This window comes from Leptodactylus fuscus, chromosome 10 (assembly GCF_031893055.1).
Source record: "Leptodactylus fuscus isolate aLepFus1 chromosome 10, aLepFus1.hap2, whole genome shotgun sequence".
NCBI lineage: Eukaryota > Metazoa > Chordata > Amphibia > Anura > Leptodactylidae > Leptodactylus > Leptodactylus fuscus.
In genome coordinates this window covers 42593387-42615081 of record NC_134274.1, presented here as the reverse complement: position 1 = coordinate 42615081, position 21695 = coordinate 42593387, and positions in this window count along the sequence as shown.

The window sequence follows — 21695 nt, the reverse complement described above, 5'->3', positions numbered from 1 at the left end:
GAATCAAGAGCTCAAATCATGGGGGAGGGGATTCTTCTATCTAGGTAACTAACAACACGTCCATGCCAAGACTAAACTCTGTTTTAAGGGGAAATTGGAGTGCCAATGGGGCTTGATATGTTCATGTATACTGATATCTTAAAGGGAACCTATCACATTGAACTTGCAGGAAGTATGTTACAGAGCAGGAGGATCTGAACAGATTGATATATAGTTTTATGGAAAAATATTAAATATTACTTGTAATTATTTTTTTATTTAAATTTCAGTTCCTTTATCTGTGCAACTATAATTGTACAATACAAGGTTGCCCAACAAAGACTCCTAAGTCCAGAGATAGCAAACATTTAAAAATACAAGTTAGGGGGCGTCCACACTTGCACCCCTGTGCGCCCTGTGTAAGTTGGCTAGATTTCTGTCCTAGGCCCCGGAGAAACGGGACAGGGGACGGCTCCCCTTCATTTGAATGGCTTTAAAAGCAAACCGCCGGGGTCCGTAGGCAGCGGGGAAACCGTTTTTTTTTTTTGGTCGAACATGCAGAGCTTTGTGTCCGGCCAAAAAAAAACCAAAAAAAGGTTTAACTGGCTGTATTTCAAATTTCTACTTTGTACCTGTTCCTTGGAAGAGTGCCCAATAATAAACTGACCCCAGAACATACTGGATTGGAAACCACAAGCAATCTGTAACCAGATGGAATCTGTGGGGGATCCTCGCAACAAGTGGGTGCCACCAAAGTTCCCCTTGAAATAATTTGGCTATCCAAGATAATAGGTCTTTGTAACAGTTCTCTGCTCCGCTAATAGATAAGTGATATCCTTCCATTAAAGGGATTTCATAGTTTAAAATTATTGCTGACCAATTCTAAGGTTAAGTGACCAATATCAGATGGACGAGAGTCGATATCTCACACTCTCGAGAATCAGCTATTCTCGGCAGTTAATAGACAGAGAATGGAGCAGGAAGCAGACAGCTCTGTTCTCTGTGTATTGGCAGAACTGAGTCACTGCAACTCAGTGATCTACAAAACCCAGGTCTGCTGTCTGCTTCCTGCTCCATTCTCTGTATATTAGCTGCCGAGACTCATACAGGTGTTAAAACCCTCGCTGATCAGATATTGGCGCCCTCTCCTTAACATAGATCATCAATATTTTTATCCCAGAAAACCCTTTAACTTAGAATTCCCTATTAAAGCATTTCAAGGGAGCCCACCCCTTTAAGAACTTGCAGTAACACTGTCCATCCTGTATTTCTACCTTTCACGCGACTAAACCTTGCATTGGCCAAGTCATGAGGCAGTTGCGATTAACTTTACTTTCAGGACTAACATGAAGGATTAAAGCTTGGCCGTTAATGAATGCAAGAAAAAAATCTGGACTCAATTTTAACTAGATTTGTCCGAGTTCTTCTTAAGTTTCACGTCGTGATAATGATGGTTTTCATTTACAAAGGACACTTTTCTCTTATTTACTATGGAAAGACCCTTTCTGGAGAGTCCTACGAAGAGAAAATTCCAGATAATATAGTCACCTATATAACCGAATATGAAGGCTTTCTTAAAGGTGATGTACTTACTATATGTCTAATGTGTCCTCCCTATATTTACAACCCAAGTACAGACTGATATGTGAGCGAATTAATAGCTGCTGGTCCTGGCTGGCTCCGGGCCAAAAGCAACAAATAAATCTTGTTTTAGCACCAATTTAATTTCTCTTCTACAGAAAATGATGTAAATCACATAATAAATAAACACCTAATGATTTCTACACTAAATATGCTAAATGATCACAGAAGACCAACAGCAAAGGAGGAAGCCGGCCAAGAGCTGTAAAATATTCTTATTTCCTTGCTTAGGAGGAAAGTAGGAGTCTTAATAAAGCGCGGAGTAACTTATTGTCCCTTGCCTCAACTGCACGGAAGCTTCAGTAACTGGTCTGAAAGTGTGCAGGGTTCCTCTGGGATTTGCTGCCTACTGTTCACAATGCAAGCATTATTCACACAGGTCTGCTAGCTAATATCTTAATGGTCTTGTGTCTTGCCCTTGAGGCGGTTGTATTTTCTGTCACATCTCCAAAAAAGCGCAGACCGATCCAATTATGAAAAGCATATTTTGTGATTTTCAAGTTAGATTTTCTCTTAAAGGAACACTACTTAAAGTATTATAGATAAGCCCCATTACTTCTCGTGACCGAAGTTATAGGTCTAACATTGCTTCTATAGAAAAATATATATATTAAAAAAAAACATATGTAACTTGGCATATAGCATGTTTAAGATTAGGGATGAGCTGATCTTGAGATTTCAGGATCGATTTTAAAATCCGATCTCCGATCATTTTCCAGCCGATCCTGATCAAAAATCTGCTTGATCGCCGAGCGGGATCCGATCTTTCCCGATCCCGATCGCTAGGGTTGAGCCGATCTTGAGATCTCTGACCTTGATCCGGCCGGAAAAGATCGGGTTCGGAATTCCGATCGCGATCGTGAAATTTACTCGATCGTCAATTGGAATCCGATCACGATCGCTCAACCCTATTTAAGATGTGAAATCGCTTCACCCTGTTTCTGTATGAGCTCTTAAAGGGATTTTCTAGGATTTATGTTTTATGGCTCTTAAAATAGGCCATAAATGTCCAATCGGTGTGGGGCCAAAAACCGTCCTCTGCACTGATCAATTGTATGGGGCTAGTACTATACACAATGTGGGGCTGGGAGCAGCTTCAATGGGAGCTGAGCTGCAGTTTTGGTGCTGTGCCACTATACAGGAGTCAGAGCTATCTGCTTCCAGCCCGGTATTGTGTATAGTAGAGGTGATGGAAGTGGCTTATACAGCAGATTTGCATGGCGGTTGGCTGATGGCTCTCCACTGATCAGATAAGGATAGCCATAAAAACGTAAATCCTGGACAACCACCTTTTAAACTGGCCATACATTACAGAGATCGATCAGGTTAACTCATTTTACTGATCGCTATCTCTACTGACCCTGACATGAACACTCACCATCTGGATTATTCTGCTGCCAAGCTCCTCTCATGGTGAACAAAAGGATTGGGCAGATTGAAATCCAACTGCCCAATCCTTCTGTTACCTGTTGAGAGGGCTCAAGAAACATTATGTCGGTCATTCCTGCCAAAATTGGTGGGTTCGGTGGAAATTTATCTAAGGTGCATGTTCAGCTTTAGAAGCTCCTGTAGTTGGTAAAGACTTTGGTCATGGATCAGCCTTGTCTGCGGGACACTGAATGGATGGCGGTCCAGACCAGCTAGTGCATGGGCAGGAAGGGTTTTCCAGATTGATAAAGTTGATTCTTATATTTCTCCTTTAAGTAGTAGTTTTCAAAAATAGCTTAAATTCTACTATATAATGTGCAAGATGCTGTGAAGAGGCCCGAAGGAGGTAAAGGAAGGAGAGTATGAATTCCCAGAGTATAATGTGGCAACCATTTTTAATCCTCCCAAGAAGAATCTCCGTTTGTTTGGTTTCCTAATATCTAGAGATGAGCGAATAATATTTGAAACTCTAGTTTCAAATACCTCGCTCCCATAGGAATGAATGGAAGCGACCGAACAACAAGGGGTTGAGCCCCGGCAGTTTCCATTCATTCCTATGGAGCGAGGTATTCGAAACTAGAGTTTTGAATACTATTTGCTCATCTCTACTAATATCCTTTTGGGATATTTGGGTCAAACTTGGCTCAGCACGAAATCAATTTGCCAATCTCTACCCACAATACTGTTAGTTTACTGATGTCCATGTTAAGTCATTTATATTGGCGGTTCAAGGTGTGTTGGCTCCTTAGACATAGCAGACTTATGGGTGGTGGTTTAGCGACCCAAATATTGCTGTCTGTGGTAAAATCTTATACTTCCCTAACCATGATTGTCCCCGTCATATAAGGCCAGGGCAGTAACTTTATTATCACTACGCATGTGCACAACCACCCTTGCATAGGCAGAGAAGTTGAAGGTTACTGCATCAATGATTTGTGGCAGAGCAGCGCATGCGCCGGTAGCACCAGAAATGAGTCTAATGCGGCTCTCCACCATCAGCAGATTTCGGGGAGAGATACAGAGGGCTACGTAGTGGTCCTGAAAAAGTAGTTCATCCCAGGTGAACAGTGAATGATAGAAGCTGTGGTTATCCTTCCGTTCCCTGACGTGTCATTGTAATGGATTGGATGCTATGGAAGAAGTCAAGGTTTACAGTTACAACTATATTAAAACAAGAAAGTTACTACCATGAATGTATAGAATAACTATTAACTGTAATGATTCCTATAGGCAGACTTAGTTTGTGGACAGTTTGCACATGGGATGGACCAGATGGCAACTTGGTGTCTTCCTACCATAGTCTTCCTTCAGAATACACTATATAGGTAGACTCTTGTCTACCACTCAAAGAAGTCCAGAGGTTAAAATGGTGTAATAAAAGAAATATTAAAATCTGTGTTGAGAAACTCCAGAGAAGATGGGAGAGCGGACCAGGCTGCTGTGCTCAATCTCGCGGAGTTAATGGCTTATTTGAAGTGTCGTGTTTTGGGACTGCGCTGCGCCTTATGCCAGGTATGTATACTGACTAGGGAATAAGGGAACTGAAAGAAAACCAATTCCATAGACATAACTGCAGAATAACATGGAAATGAGATAAGTAAAAGATAAACATTATTGCCTTGCAGAACCTAGACACTTACAGGAGGGCCACGGGGTCCTATAACAGACATGCCCGGTTCTCCTGGAGCTCCCTGCAGAAAGACAGCAGACAGAAAGAATAAGAATGAGACAACACAGAGGAGCAGACATGTAAGATAAGGAAGGGAAGAGATTACTAACAGTAGTCTACATGGGGACAGGGAGGGAAAAGCTGGGTAAAGGGGAGTATGATTGTAAATGAATGAAATATAAAGATAGGGAACAATATGAAGATATCAGAAATATCCATTAATGTTTTACTATACATTTCATATCATGGTGTCATATCATTTTCATTAAGGAGAAATTCATAATAATGGGGTATTATGGTTGCAGAAAGGTAATGAATCAGTCTGTTCACATTTTATTATTTAAACTTCAGTCTGTATATTAATCTACCTAGAGAATATTAGAAAAATCAAATATTAAGGCTGAAATTCCTACCAGTTTGCCTGCTCATCTATCAGAAGACTGCAGCCTCGACCAGGTCTATGGAGCATCAACTAGATTTTCACTTACACTAGGTTCACACATGTGTTTGTGTGGGTCTGCATTTGGGTTCCATTTGGGGGGTCTGCTTGGGATCCCCCTGAATGGAAACCTAAAGTGATTACGCTCGGAATCTTGCAGAATGTATTGAGTGTAATGGGTTCCCTGGGTTTGCACCTGGATTCTGCTCAAAAAGGGCAAAAAAAGGAGAGAAATGTGCTGGACTTTCTCTACACATTTATAAAGCAGAATGGGGAACGGAATACCCAGGTGTGAAACTATATATATATATATATATATATATATATATATATATATATATATATATATATATCCTATTAATATTATAAATGTGAAAGTTTGTGGGTTTGTGAGTTTGTGTGTGTTTGGATGTTCGGATGTTTGTTCCTCAATCACGCAAAACCTGCTCGACCGATTTGGCTGAAATTTTCCACAAACATAGTTAATACACCCGATTGCGCAATAGGCTACTTTTCGTCACAATAGCGCACATACGTTTGTGCCAGGAACCCCACAAAACCCAAACTCACACCACCATCTCTGCAATCTCACACACTTTGGACCATAGCAAGCCACAAAATTCATATTGCCCTCTACAGCCTCGCCCCTAACTCCACACAATCATATATACATATACTTTACCACTTTGCCCCTCACCTTACCGATACTCCAGGAGGCTCTCTTTAACGCTCCGGAGCAGCCATGTTTGCCGACCCCCACCGCTCTGACAATCCGCGACACCGCCCACCCATGTCAATACCCCTAGGCGGTCTAATAAATGCAAAAAAAAAGTTTAAAAAAAAGTAAAAAAAAATAAAATAAAAACAAATAAAAAGGATTAAAAACTCAAATCACCCCCCTTTCCCTAGAACACATATAAAAGTAGTTAAAAACTGTGAAACACATACATGTTAGGTATCCCCGCATCCGAAATCGCCCGCTCTACAAAGCTATACAAATATTTTTCCTGTTCGGTAAACGCCGTAGCGGGAAAAATGGTCAAAAGTGCCAAACCGCCGCTTTTTCACTGTTTTGATTCTGATAAAAATTTGAATAAAAAGTGATCAAAGCAATAACATTTCCCGAAAATGGTAGAACTACAAAGTACACCCAGTCCCGCAAAAAAAGACACCTTATGCATCCCCGTACACGGACGTATAAAAAAGTTACGGCTGTCGGAATATAGCGACTTTTCAAAAAAAATTTTTTAACATAGTTTTGGATTTTTTAAAGGGGTCAAAATGTAAATAAAACCATATAAATTTAGTATCCGCGGAATCGTAACGAAACACAGAATACAGGGGACATGTCATTTTGGTTGCACAGTGAATGCCGTAAAACCAAAGCCCGTAAGAAAGTCGCAGAAATGCATTTTTTCTTCAAATCCACCCCATTCTGAATTTTTCCCTGTTTCCCAGTACATTATATAGAATAAATAATGGTGGCATCATGAAGAAAAATTTGTCCCAGAAAAATTAAGACCTCTTATGACTCTGGGAGCGGAGAAATAAAAAAGTTATGGGGTTTAGAAGGAGGGGAGTCAAAAACGAAAATCAAAAAATGCCATCAGCGGGAAAGGGTTAACTTCAAATACTTCTGTCCCAAAGTCACTATGTAAAGTTTCTCACAACACCGTATAGCAGCTCAAATACAAATTAACTTCAACACAAAAGTCTCACGTATTCTCAGAATTACAGCAAAAACAAGATACAAACTTACATTTCATATCCCATACCTTATACACAGTACGAAAACCTTACCTGCGCCTGTATATACACACTTCTACAGTCACCGCAGACGAAGTCGCGGGTACCAGCTAGTATATATATATATATATATGTACACTGTCTACCAATAAGTATTTGGACACCCATGCAAATGAAGATATCTGCGGTCATGATGTGCGTCATGCCCTGGTCCCAGTGCATGGTAAACTCCACGCCGACGCCTATTGCACTATTTTAGATAACAGTGTGCTCCCTACATTATGGCGGTTCTCTGGGTTGGACCAGTGTTACTTCCAGGATAACAATGCCAGCTGTCATGTAGCGAGGTCTACCATGGATTGGTAACGTGATAATCAGGTTAACCCACTGGACTGGCCTGCCCAGACCTGAACCCTATCGAGCACCTCTGGGATGAGTTGGATCGCCGAACTAAGGGGTAAAGCAACCGTCCAAAATCGGTGGAAGAACTTACCTGTCTTCTCCAAGCCGAATGGAATAAAATACCACTAACCGTAATACAAGGACTTGTGGAAAGCCCCGGAGGGTTGAGGCTGTCATTGCAACTCATGGAGGCTCTAACCACTATTGAATATGAATAAATGTTGCTTTTCTATTCTGCCACAGGTGTCCAAATACTTATTGGTAGACAGTAGAGATGAGCGAACACTAAAATGTTCGGGGTTCGAAATCCGATTCGAACAGCCACACACTGTTCGACTGTTCGAACGGGTTTCGAACCCCATTATAGTCTATGGGGGGAAATGCTCGTTTCAGGGGTAGGCAACATTCGATTAAATTCTACTTAACAAGTCCATGAGTGAGGGTCGGGCTGGATTCTTCTCCCTGCGCAGCGTCCCCGTGTCCTCTTCCGGCCTTGAATTCACTCTGCTAGGCATCGGGCCTGGGCAGAGCCGACTGCGCAAACCCACACTACAAGCGGACATGCGCAGTTGGCTCTGCCCAGGCCCGATGCCTGGCAGAGTGAATGCAGAGCCGGAAGAGGACGCGGGAGCGCTACGCAGGGAGAAGACTTCTAAAGGTAGGAGAAGAAACAGCGTTGATTGGCAATGTATAGCATTCTGCCAATCAACGCTGGTTCTGCATTGAATCTTAACTTCGAACAGCTAGTAGTACTCGATCGAGTACGAGTATTTCGAATACCGTAGTATTCGATCGAACACCTACTCGATCGAGTACTACTCGTTCATCTCTAGTAGACAGTATATAAATATACAGTATATATATATATATATATATATATATATATATATATATATATATATATATATAGTGCACTTCATGCCTACATCTTTCAAGCAGTATAAATTTTAATACAATGTCTCTTTAACAGTGTTCTCCGAGTAGGAATTTACTGTCATGCTCACGAATGAGGCTATAATGAGACCTATCATGTGCTATAGCATTTATCTCTACACCAATGGAAGAAGCCCCAGAAGGTTTGTAGAAAATTTCAAGGTATCTATATGATGGGGTGACAATGTTAAACTAGCAGAGAACACAGATTCTTTCTGAGACCCCGTGGCAACATGTGCACAATACAAATGATCACAGTCAATCACAACATCTGACAGTATTTCCATGGGATGTAAGCTAATGCTTGCTCAATGGCAGTCAATGACAAGGGTCACATCTGTAATCTCTCATACATTTTCATTCTGGCACTCAGAAACCTGAAACACAGAACTGGCTGTATATAGAGGGAAGCATTCCATGGACAGAGGAGGGGAGGACATCATCAGGATGTGGTTTCACAGATTTATCGGCTAAGACAAACCATACTGCTTTTGATTTACGTGTAAGCAATAACAACTCATGTCAGTTTCTGGTGGCTCAAGCCGATTATATGTGGATCTGAAACATACCCCAGGATTATTTGGTTGGAGAAGAAAACACTTTTCTTTTCCTCGTGTACTGTTTTCTTCACATTACTATTAGTGTTGAGCGAATAGTATTCGAGCGAATACCTCGCTCCCATAGGAATGCGTGTAAGCGGCCAAACACCAAGGTGTTAAGCGCATCAAATATTCACTGCGCTTAACCCCTTGGTGTTCGGCCACTTACACACATTCCTATGGGAGCGAGGTATTCAACAAATACTATTTGCTCATCTCGCGACGCTGTTTCACCTCTCAAAAAATTTTGAATTAAAAGTGATCAAAGCAATAAACATTCCCATTTTATAAATAAATAGTACAACTGGTCCCATTAAAAAAAGATTTTGGCATCCCTATACACACAGAAATATAAAAAGTTACAGGTGTCAGAATATGGCAACTCCAAAAGATGTTTTGTTTTGGTTTTTTTTGCAAAGTTTTGGATTTTTTTTAAGGGGTTAAAATGTAAATAAAACGATAAAAATTTGTTATCCCTGGAATCTTACCAATCCATAGAATACAGAGGTCATGTCATTTGAACAGAGAACACAATAAAAACGAAGTCTATAAGAAAGTCGCACAAAGTGAGTTTCTCTCCAATCCCACCCCATTCTGAATTTATTTCCAGCTTCTGAGTACATTGTAATAATTAATGGTACCATTACAAAGTATTATTTATCCTGCAACTATTAAGCCCTCCTATGGCTCGAAGAATGGAATTTTTTTAAAAAAAAAGTTATGGTGTTTGGAAGGCACGAGTAGGGTTGAGCCGATCTTGAGATTTCAGGATCGATTTTAAAATCCGATTTCCGATAATTTTCCATTCGAACCCGATCCCAATGCAAGTCAACGGGATTTTTTTAATAATTGAAGATCGGATTTTATTTATTTATTTTTCTAGATTGTGAGCCCCACATAGGGCTCACAATGTACATTTTTGTCTCCTATCAGTATGTCTTTTTTTGGAATATGCAGATATCCACTGAGCCACCGTGTGGCCCCCCCGAAGACCGGATTTTAAAACGATCCTGTTCACTACACAGCATGGAGTCCAAAAATTGAAGCCTCCACGCTGTGTAGTGATTAAAAAATCAGCCGGCTACTTAGTCCCTACCACTTACCTGCACCGAACTTCTGCTGCTTCCTCTTCCGATATGTACGGCGCTCCCCGGAGCTCGGGCTGTTGTTCTCTCCTCTCTCTCTTCACAAGCCAGCAGATCGCTGTCCGCACCCCCGCCTCCCAGGCTAGTGTGACTGATGCTGGGAGAAGGTGGGGCTTGTTGTGGCTTAGGAGAGTGTGGGCGGGTACAGGGCAGGGAGACGTGAGTGCATCGCTCACGTCTCCCCTCCCTGTACCTGTCCAGACTCTCCTAAGCCACAAAAAGCCCTCTGCCGGTGTGCGAAGAGAGAGAGGAGAGAACAACGGTCCGGAGCTCTGGGGAGCGGCAGTGGTTGGTTGAGCGATCGGGATCGTAATTCCGTTCCCGATCTTTCTTAGGCGGGATCGGAATCCGATCACAATTGTGAAATTTACTTGATCGCCGATCAGGATCCGATCTTTTCCGATCCTGATTGCTCAACCCTAGCAGCGAGTCTAAAACAAAAATCAAAAAATGCCTGCGGTAGGAGTACGTCAGCTGTAAATCGGTTAGAAACCTACTTGTAGGATCTTGTAGAGGCTATTCTAAAGTTTTCAAATATGCCTCTGTTATTCAGCTTAGGAGACCCATTTTCATGTAAATCAACATTTTATTTAATATGCAAATGAGGTGGATGCTTTGGGGGTATTAGTTTGGCCGGATGCATCAGAAGAATGTATCGCTTCGTCAGATCAGCTCTACATAAATAACCAGAAAAACAAGAATAGAATTCCATTTCAAAGACTAGTGGTTAGCTTTGTTGACTTGCTGCACTGGTGTTTTGGGGTACTTAAGTCCCATGTCTTTCCCCAAAAATATGCTGATACATCTAAGGCCCGGTTCACATCTGCATTTGGTATTCCGTTTGGGGAGTCCGCATGGGGACCCCTCAAACAGAATACCAAACGCATTAAAAAGCAGTTAGAAAACAAACCACACAGACCCCATGTGATGTGAATAACAACAATCCAGGCCGGTCAGTCCCACCAAAATATTATTTTTGTATTTTTTTTGTAATAGAAAAAATTCTGTAGACTTCGTTATCCTCTGCATAATGATCTGACATTATACACAGTCATATCTGGTAGTGGGAAGATACAGCTGCACGACTACTTTAAGCCAAGTCCTTCCAATGAAAACCAAAAAAACATTTACATGTTTGTAGACTGTTTCCCATTTCCTAAATGTGTCAACACATGTTAGTGTTCAGTAACATTCATCAATGCCAGTAACAGAGCGGCCCGGGCCATGTTCCTTTGTCCAAAATAGCTTTCCTTTCCAGGAAGTCAGAATGATTCAGTTGGGTTACTTATCATATCTGGACTAGAGGGATAGCCGGACCGCAATGCTGACATGTATCAATGAATTATGAAATGAGAATAGACATGTGCTCACGGATGTGTAGTCAGCACTAAGACATAGCGTACAGTAGGTCAATCTTCAAGGAGATGACTCTTCATTCTGCTCTTTATATGTCTCTAGATTTATCTTCCTATGTAAAATGATTGACCTCAATACTATACATATCGGCAGTATATAGAATATTGGCAAGATATACATTATACCAATAACATTCAACCTCACTAGAGTTACATAAAACTCCGTGTGAATGCACCCTTACAGTTTCACTCAGAAGACTGTCAACTTTGGTTGGGCTGTACAGAAACAGCGTAGATCTGTGCTATGCTGTTTCCATATCTCCCATAAAAATGAATGGGCGTTATGGTATCAAAGTAGCTCACTGTTGTACTCTGTTTCCACAATTCTGATTCAACCACGCAGTAAGGCCTGACCATAGCGGAGAATTTTCTAAGTGAGGATGTGGCTAGGTAACTATTAGGGCATCGAGACTGTTCATTTCTAATAGTTGCTCAAGTAATAGTCAAATCACACAGATTTATTGGACACATGCTTTCAAAGGTGATGGCATAAAAAACATTTACACTCATCTTCTCTGACCTCTTTTGGGCCTCCATAGTCCGGCGCTCTCCCAACAGTCACATGGGTACACCGAGCACCATGACCCATGATTGGGCATCACCGTTGTTCCGAGTTGCATGACATCATCAAGGAGACAGAGAAAGCACCAGACGCCGTGAGAAGGCCCAAAAGAGGTGAGGGAGGGGGAGTATAAAAAGTTTTTTTTTATTTTTTACACCTCCCCTGGGTGGTCACCCATTATATTCTGTGGTGTGAGTATAATAATTTCACTTCTGGTTCTTTCTGAACAATTCAGGAACCTGAGCTGTCCAAACCCAAAATGAATCTTGGGAGGTTCGCCCATCTCTACACTCATTGCAAGATATAGGAACGCCAATGTAGGGTATGTTTACATCATGCTTTTACATCTATATGGCAGATCGGATGTGAATCAATGCTCATGTCGTAACACGGATATCAGTGTAAAAATTGACAGATCTGCGTCTATCTTTTTTTTTTACATCCATTTTTTACATTAGTATAGTATTCATATGCAAAATGTGTCAGGACTAGTGTTGAGCGAGTAGTATTCGATCGAATACCTCACCGCCATAATATTCGATGCGCTTAACCTCTTGGTGTCCAGCTGCTTACACGCATTCTTATGGCGGCGAGGTATTCGATCAAATACTACTCGCTCATCTCTAGTCAGGACTATTATATTATGGGGAAAACAAGAGCATTGACGTCTGCTTTTTCACTTCTCAGTAGGGTTGAGCGATCAGAATCGGAATAGATCGTATCCTGATCGGCGATCGAGTAAATTTCACGATTGCGATCGGGTTCCGATCTCGCCTAAAATAGATCGGGAATGGAATTCCGATGCCCAGCATCTCTAACACTAGCCTAGGAAGGCGGGGGCACTCTGAAGGCCTATAAATGAGAGAGAAACAGACCAAGAAGAACAGGGAGTGTTAGCGGCAGCAATCTGTGCACGTAAGCAGACACCAGGGGGTCTGACTAAGTAGCCGGGGGATTTTTTTTTAATCACTACACAGCGTGGAGTCTAAAAATTAAAACGTTCAATTTTTAGACTCCATGCTGTGTAGTGCATAGGATCGTTTTTAAAATACGATCTTCGATTATTAAGAAAATCCCATTGACTTGCATTTGGATCGGAATTGGGATCGGGTTCGAATGGAAAATGATCGGAAATCGGATTTTAAAAACGATCGGATTTAAAATCTCAAGATCGGCTCAACCCTACTTCTCACATATAATGGCCTCATGTATGAATACATTTTTTTTAGATTCTCTACTGTATTTTTTTTCTATTACAGTCTTTCCATACATCTTAATGACATATTACTTCCTACTCGTCTATAGTACATCTCACTTGGTTGCAGCTTATTAATTGCTTCGTAGCTTATCTTACAGACTGGAGGAGCTTTCCGCAGTTTTCACAAAGTGCTGAACTTTCTATTTTCAGATCCGGGAGAATTGAGCGTCTGGTTTATAAGAGCAACCACACATGACCTTTGTGGGGAAAATTTCTGGTCCATATAAAGTTTTCATGGCTCCTGTGGGTGTTTACGAGGCTGTAATTTCAACACAAGCCAACGCTCAGCCATGTGGTTGCTAGAGCCAAGATGGTGTACTGGTACCAAGCATTAAGTGTTTCCATTAATCCTAAGGAGCAAAGTGTTTAGGATGGGAGTTATTATGTGTAGCCGAGTCTTTTATCTACAGACATGGAAGAGGGGAAGCAGAATCTCGAAAGAGGAGTCATCTTGTTGTTTTTGCTTCACGTAAACAGTTTCCAGATGGCTAAACATGTGGTTAGAGGGTATTTTGTAGAAAGGCGGAGCTGACTCACCTTCTCTCCGTGATGACCCTTTAATCCCTGGATCATTTACAGCAGACAGGTTCCCATGTAATAACGCCGGATCGGAAAATTTAAGAGAAGCAGAAAGAAAAGATAGGTGAGCGTCAGAGACTGAACCAATGTTAGCATGCGCATCATCAACATTGACCCCCTATGTTAGTAAACTTCTGTGAGGCCCAAAGCCTTGCCGAGGACATACAACGCAGCAATGTGGGATACAGATGTGACCCTGAGTCACTGGGCTTCTGCCATCATATCTTGTGGCCTATTCCTTGTATTCATTACATAAAATCTCACATGCAAAAGACTAATCTGTTCTTCGTGGAAAAAAAAAACCAAACTGTTTATCGACTTAGGCTGATAGAATGCAGGTGACGGGATTAGCTGTACTAAGAATGCTAATTAGTTTTAATTACCTAAGACCTGACAGGACGACGGCCATTGCCAAAATCTGCACAATCCTCATGTTATGCTGGCAGTAATGGATGTGTACAGTATTTGCTTTTAGTTTGCTACCACATAGTGTAAAGGCGAATACGGATTTTGTCTCCTGATAGAGAAACGTAATGTAATAGAGTCATAATAACTCTGTATTGTACTACGCAAAAGTTTTAGGCAGGGGTGGGCAGTTTTTTAAGGAACAACCAGAGGTTGCTCCAAACATCTTAGGGTAAGATCACACAGAGTTTTTTGGTCAGGGTTTTGAGGCCGTATCTGCCTCAAAACCCTGACCAAAAAGACGGCTCCCACGGCTCAGGTCTTTTTTCCAGGAGCCATTTCTTCTGGGTCCCGGAAAAAAGAAGTGAGGCGCTCATTCTTCAGGCCAAGTTGCCTCGCGATTCGGCCTGAAGACACTCCCTCCTCCGGACTAGGCCCATTCATTGGGCCTAATCCAGAGCTGAGTGCGCACCTGGATGCCGGTGTAGTGCAGTGGCTTTCAGTCGCGGCTACCTGGTTTTTGGATCGGAACCTGAGGCAGCCTCGGTTCATGTCTTTTTTCCAGGAGCCGTTTCTTCTGGATCCCAGAAAAAAGAAGGAAGGTGCTCATTCTTCAGGCCGAGTTACCTCGCGATTCGGCCTGAAGACTCTCCCTCCTCCGGACTAGGCACCTTCATTGGGCCTAATCCGGAGCAGAGTGTGTAGCTGGATGCCGGTTCCTCAGGTTCCGATCCAAAAAACCCCATGTGAACTTACCCTTACTTTGCTGCATTTCCCCCCAAACCTGTCTGAGAGTTTTGCACCATACTTTACATAATGAGTAAATTTTCCTTTTCAGCACATTTAATGATACATATTATGTAAGTTACTACATGGGGATACAGTAGAGTAGATACAATTGCATGCATTCAAGTGCAGCTCCACACATATTACTGAAAATTCACTTCATGCAGATTTCGAAACAAAGCCAATGAAGCAGAAAACCGAAATGTACAAATGTGGACAAACAATCCTTACCCCGGAGAGCTGAATAATATGAAGTGCACATGTACTAAACTGTGATTGTTAAACTGGCCAAAGGCCTAGAGATTTCCATCTCTACAACGAATGTTCTTTTCTAAAAAAATTTATACATGAAAGGATATCAAGCTCAGTAAAAGCATATTTAGCTAACCTACCCTGTATTCTGTATGGAGTCTTATCTGTGGGGGGCGTCCTGGAAGTTTTGGGCATGTTAAATTTTACCATACCTGGTAGTGGCTTATTTTCCATTCTCTATTAAAAATACATGCTTGTTCAAGTGAACCAATGGTATATATACATGGGGGAGGAAGACCTGCCAGGTGACAGCTTTTGAAGGTGTATGGGCACCTCGAGAGCAATGGTTATCCTTAACCATAAAATAATTTGGTAACACTAAGTAATACATTTATGACCGGCTTTAGATGCTCATACACAAAATCATGACTTAGGTTAAGGCTAGGGTTGAGCGATCAGAAAAGACAGGATCCCGATTGGTGATCGAGCAAATTTCACGATCGGGATCGGCTGGAAAATGATCGAAAATCAGATTTTAAAAACGATCCTGAAATCTCAAGATCAGCTCAACCCTACTTCATAAACATAAAGTAACTAGGCTTGAGCAATTGGGATCGGGAAAGATTGGATCCCGATCGGCAATTAAGCAAATTTCATGATCGCGATTGGCTGGAAAATGATTGAAAATCGAATTTTAAAAATGATCCTGAAATCTCAAAATCGTCTCAACCCTAGTTAAGGCCCCATTATGCTTCCATTATACCTATGTACCTGTCGGTATAATTGACATAATGTGATTTACAAAACTGCAGTGTGTTCTATTGAACTCCATCCACTTTGCAGGGACCATGTTTTTTTTTAAAATATAGATTATGAGCCCCATAAAGGGCTCCCAACGTATATTTTTCAATATCAGTATGTCTTTGGCATATGGGAGGAAATCCACACAAAAATAGGAAGAATATACAGACTCCTTGCAGGATTCGAACCCAGGACTCCAGCGCTGCAAGGCTGCAGTGCTAACCACTGAGCCACCGTGTTGCCCCCTTTTTTTTTCTCTGCAATTATTGCACTGTGGCTTTTACGCTACATGGGACCCCAGCCTTAAAAGTTTTATTAGGAGGTGAAGACCTCAGAATGATTGTCTATAGGCCATCCTACAGCTAAACAAATATTCAACTTTGATCTAGCGAATCTATAGCTTCACAGCATTTGTTCACATCACATTAGAGCCCTGCATATACGTTAAGCTCCATGATGCTACATGTATACATGGGACACCATTAGGGTTGAGCAATCGGGTTCGGAAAAGATCGGATCCCGATCAGCAAATTTCAGGATCGCGATCGGCTGGAAAATGATCAGAAATCAGATTTTGAAATCTCAAGATCGGCTCAACCCCTAAAGTGACTTTTCCCATAGAGAAGTATTGACTAGGGTTGAGCGATCGGGATTGTGAAATATCAGATCCCAATCGGCGATCGAGCAAATTTCACCATCACAATCGGCTGGAAAATGATCGCAAATCGGATTTTAAAATCAATCCTGAAATCTCAAGATTGGCTCAACCCTAGACATCATCCAACAAACAGAAGCCAAAAAAAAGTCATTCGACCTCCACTGTTTAATGACTGTTTAATATACTTTATTTAGCATGGAAAGACTATGGGTGGCGCGTGTCATTGTATGCCTATGCAATGGTGTACATCACAGATACAGTATATATAAGCAATACTCTCAGTCTGATGTAAGACTCTACCATGGTGTGAACAGAGCCAATAGTTTTACCTCCAGAAGCTTAAAATATAGCTGGAAGCCAAGGATTTAATGTTGCTGTAAAACACAGAACGAACTAATCTATCTGATAAAATAACAAAACGGAAACTACTCCGATATAAATATAAATTTAATGACTTGTTGGAAAAACGAACAATTTCTTCACATTCATTTTCTCATGTTCAGCAGGAAATCAATCTGCTTTCTTTAGCAGTGGGATCCCCAATCTCTGTCTATATCTCCAACCCCTCTATAAAAGTTCATGACACCAGTAATAAGGAAAAGTCAACATGTATTCCCTGGTTCCCAAGGAAGAAAAGGGATTTTGATACGGGTCTCAATTTCCTCGTTGTGACTGCGGGATCCAGACCAGTAAATTAACCTTAATGCAGTTCAGCAGGTTACCGTGCACGGGGACATACATCACACGCTGCTAAAGAAAACAGCAAATCCGAAAGCAGCAGCTAACATGAGCGTTACATTTCCAATTACTAGTCTTATAAAAATGTCATTGTGTTTCAAAGACTTCTATGTATCGCTTAGCATTTTGGAAAGCAGCACTACAAGGCAAGGAAGGGCTGGCAAGGGGGCAAGAGGGCAAACGCCCTTGGGAGCCTCGGCTTTATGGATGTGGGTCAATCCATTGGTAAACTTTGAACAATGGCTGTATATAGTGTCATTATTACTAAATAGCTGTATGGCCCAAAGCTATAGTCACTCATTACAATGTCTTTTAGGCACAAAAAGGAACTAAGTAGTGCCGAGGTAATCCTACAGCACGATGGCCTTCTACCTCGGCATTCCTGGAGACGTCTTCATCATGCACCACTTACTATATCCCCCAAGGCCAAAGATTGCCAGCCCTCCCTTATACGACTTCAATTTGTTTCTAAGGCTAAAAAGCTTTCACACACAAAAAAAGCGAAGAATGACACTCACCATCCGTCCCGGCATCCCAAGACCACCTTTATCTCCCTGATAATCAATGGAAATCACAGGGAACTTTAAGATGGATTCTCAACTATGTTAAGTACTTTACAGACTCTAAGCAGACGGAAAGTGGAAAACTGTCTTCCACGCACATTAGATGGCGCTTTACACCGTGTAAATGTGTCTAACTACTTATTCCCACATTGGGTTACTACTAGAGATGAGCGAGTAGTATTCGATCGAATAACTCGCCGGCATAGGAATGCGTGTAATCGACCGAACTCCAAGGGGTTAAATGCTTCTAATATTCAAAGTGTTTAACCCCTTAGTGTTCAGCCGATTACACGCATTCCTATGCCGGTGAGGTATTTGATAGAATACTACTTGCTCATCACTAGTTACTACATTAACACATCACATAATTTGGATGAGCACAATATTACAGAATTACTACAGTATTTCACTTTAAAGGGAGTCTATCATTGCAAAAAGTCCTATTTAGCTAAACACACGTTTGAATACCCTTTAAGAAGACTTTTCTGCTACTACCTTTACTTTTTGTCTTGTCCCCGCTGTTTCTTGTTAAAACACTTTGCAAATGAACCACACGGAGCACCCTGGGCGTTCCCCAAGGCCTACGAGCACCCCTCACATCATGCCTTTAACACCGCCCCTCCACTGTTTGTGCTTCGTCTCTCCTCCTCCTTCCTGGCCTCTGGTGCCACGCTGTTCTAGTTGAAATCTCGGGCATGCGCAGTACCGCTCCGGTCAGAGCGGACTGTACATGTCCGAGCGGCCATTTTGTTGTGGTCAATTACAGTCTACTGCGTCTGCAAAACAACCGACACACCAAAATGGCTGCTTGGACATGCGCAGTATGCTCTGACCGGAGCAGTACTGTGCATGCCCAAGATTTCAACTAGAACAGCGCAGCGTCAGAGGTCGGGAAGGAGGAGGGAAGACTGAGCACAAGACATCTTTAAAAGGAGACTTTCCCATAGTTGGTTTTTATAAGAGCTATCCTTCAGACACACATTGTGACCTAGGCATCATCTGAATACTTTCTGGTGATTGTCTACCAAAAATAAGAGGTGTACAACAATGCACTCCCATGGGTACATGGGCAACATATCAATGGTTTGGCACACGCACGTCGATTCCCAAGTTGAAAGCATGGATAGACCTACTAATTCTAAAATCTGAGGGACAGTTCCAAATTGTTCGACCCCCAGAAGCAACGAGGTTATACTGCTATATTAACAAAAACATGGATTTTTGGGTGACCATAACTGATAGAATATCTGATTTTAAAAGATTTGTAGTATGAAAAGGTAAAGACGCAAAAACAAGAAGGGTTACTCCGGCATTGTGAGGAGCTTCTGAGAAGTAGGACAGAAGATACAGGTCCACGTTGTCTACTTACAAAAGTAGTAAATTTTACGGTCGATGAACAGATGGCACAACATGTCTCAACCTCGTACTGGAATCCTCCTCAGAGATTCTAACACGGGATAACACATTGTGACATTTGTTTCATCAATAAAATGGACTACTTTTATAAGAAGTCAACGAAGAACTTCATCTTCTGTCCGACTGCTCAGAAGAACCTGATCAGCCACCGAGTTTCACCCATGGACTTCATTCAGTATTTCTAAAGTTTTGCACATTTATTGCACATCTTGTACAGGTTAGAAGCTTTATGGTACCTTTACTTCTGCTCGTACTGTATAAGAGGTCATCCAGGATTACAAGAAAACATGGCAGATGTCTTCCAAACACAATACCACAGATTTCCACAGATTGTGTCTGGTATTGCTTCACAAACTCGTTAATATCAATGGAGCCAAGCTGCAATCGTACACACAACCCATGGACAGGCGTGGCAATGTTTTTGGAAGAAAGCCACGTTTTCCTAATCCTGGACAACGCCTTTCATGACCACGGAGGTGACAGTTTTCAGAAACAGATGATACAGACTCCATTTGAGAATAGAAATAGACCAAAATTTTTTACATGGCTTGAGTCATTCACTCTTCTAAGACTAAGGACTAGGAATTTTAGCAATTATGAGACTCGCATCTATTCACAATTAAGAATGTCATAAAATCTTCAAAAGGAGAAATTTTCAGGATATTCAATAAACTTTCAAGAATTGCCCATATGGTTGAGATTTCCAAGCAGCTTTGTTGTGCACATTATCATTTAATACAGATTCTGATGAGCAGAAACAAAGTAACGTCCAGATATTAGAAACCATGGAAGGTAAACTAACCATGAAATGGTCTATCTACTTATCAAGGGGAGGGGAGCAGACGGAAATAATTCACGTTTGTTAGGTTGAGTTCACAATAAAGATTTTATAAATGGACTGTAAGAGATTTCTAAGACGTATGAATAACCACCATGTAAACATGACCAAACATCAGACCTAGAGATGAAGACGTTCCAGACTGATCACTAGGAGCCACCATGAGTAAACCCAAGCTCATATCCTTATGAGGAAGTGAACATGTATTGGGAGCTGCGTTAAGAACAATGACATGGTCTAAGATGTTTCTACACATGTTTTCTCTTAAGCTTAGTAATTGTTATACATAGGATCCATGAAATGTGTAGGCACTGTATACCAATAGCCAATATAATTCAGAAATGACCTGCTTCCGGACATATTGTATGCATAATAAATGAAAGAATCCCAACCAGGGATGGAAAGAAGACACAGAAGCGAGTAGAAGCTAAAAATTTACAAGGGTATGAGTAATACTAAAATAAAGAGAGATGAAAGATTAGATGTAAAGTGTTGACCAGTAGGGTTGACCGATCGGGATCGGAAAAGATCGGACTCCGATCGGCGATCGAGTAACTTTCACAATCGCGATCGGAATTCCGATCCTGATCATTTCCGGCAGGATCGAGGTCAGAGGTTATCTCAAGATCGGCTCAATCCTCTTCATGTATATATCGTTAATAGGGTTGAGCGATTGGGAAAGATCCCGATTGGCGATCGAGCAAGTTTCGCGATCGGTTGGAAAATTGGATTTTAAAATCGATCCTGAAATCTCAAGATCGGCTCAACCCCATTGACTAGTGATGAGCGAACACGGACCACAAATTTCGGGTCTGTTTCGAACTTCATGAGTTCGGGTACCTAAAACTGGTTGTCTGACGGCTGAGCAGCCAATTAACCAGCTTAAGCCCACAGACATCACAGACTTGCCCAGTTGGTCAGGTGTGATTGGCCAGGCTGTTGGTATATAAATAACTGTACTCCTCATGAATTGATAATTCTGGAGCATCTCTATATTGCACAGTTCCTCTGTTATTCCTCCTAGAAATGTATGGGTAAAGTGACTGGATGTTACCATTACCCTTGCCAAGGACACACCACTAAATGGTTACAACTGGGGGCAAATTCTTATATTTCTAGGAGGAAACACTAGAACACGGAGTTCTATGAAAAGATAGTCCAGAGTTGTTATTTCATGGAACATACAAGTATGCAAGGAGACAGATATGTCAAGAGAGGTGACTGATCCTCTAAATCGGCTCTAACGTGGTGATCAAAGCTTCTATCTATTTTTAGGGGATGTATGGTTTGACATCAAAAGAAGCTTGGATAACACCGCACATGCAGTGCTCACGCTTGTTACCATGTACTGTACAAGTTCTGGCCATGGGTACGGTAGGTTTATTTATATACCACTTGTCAGTATAGGAGTCCTTTCTGGACGAGATCTATGAGGACTATAGA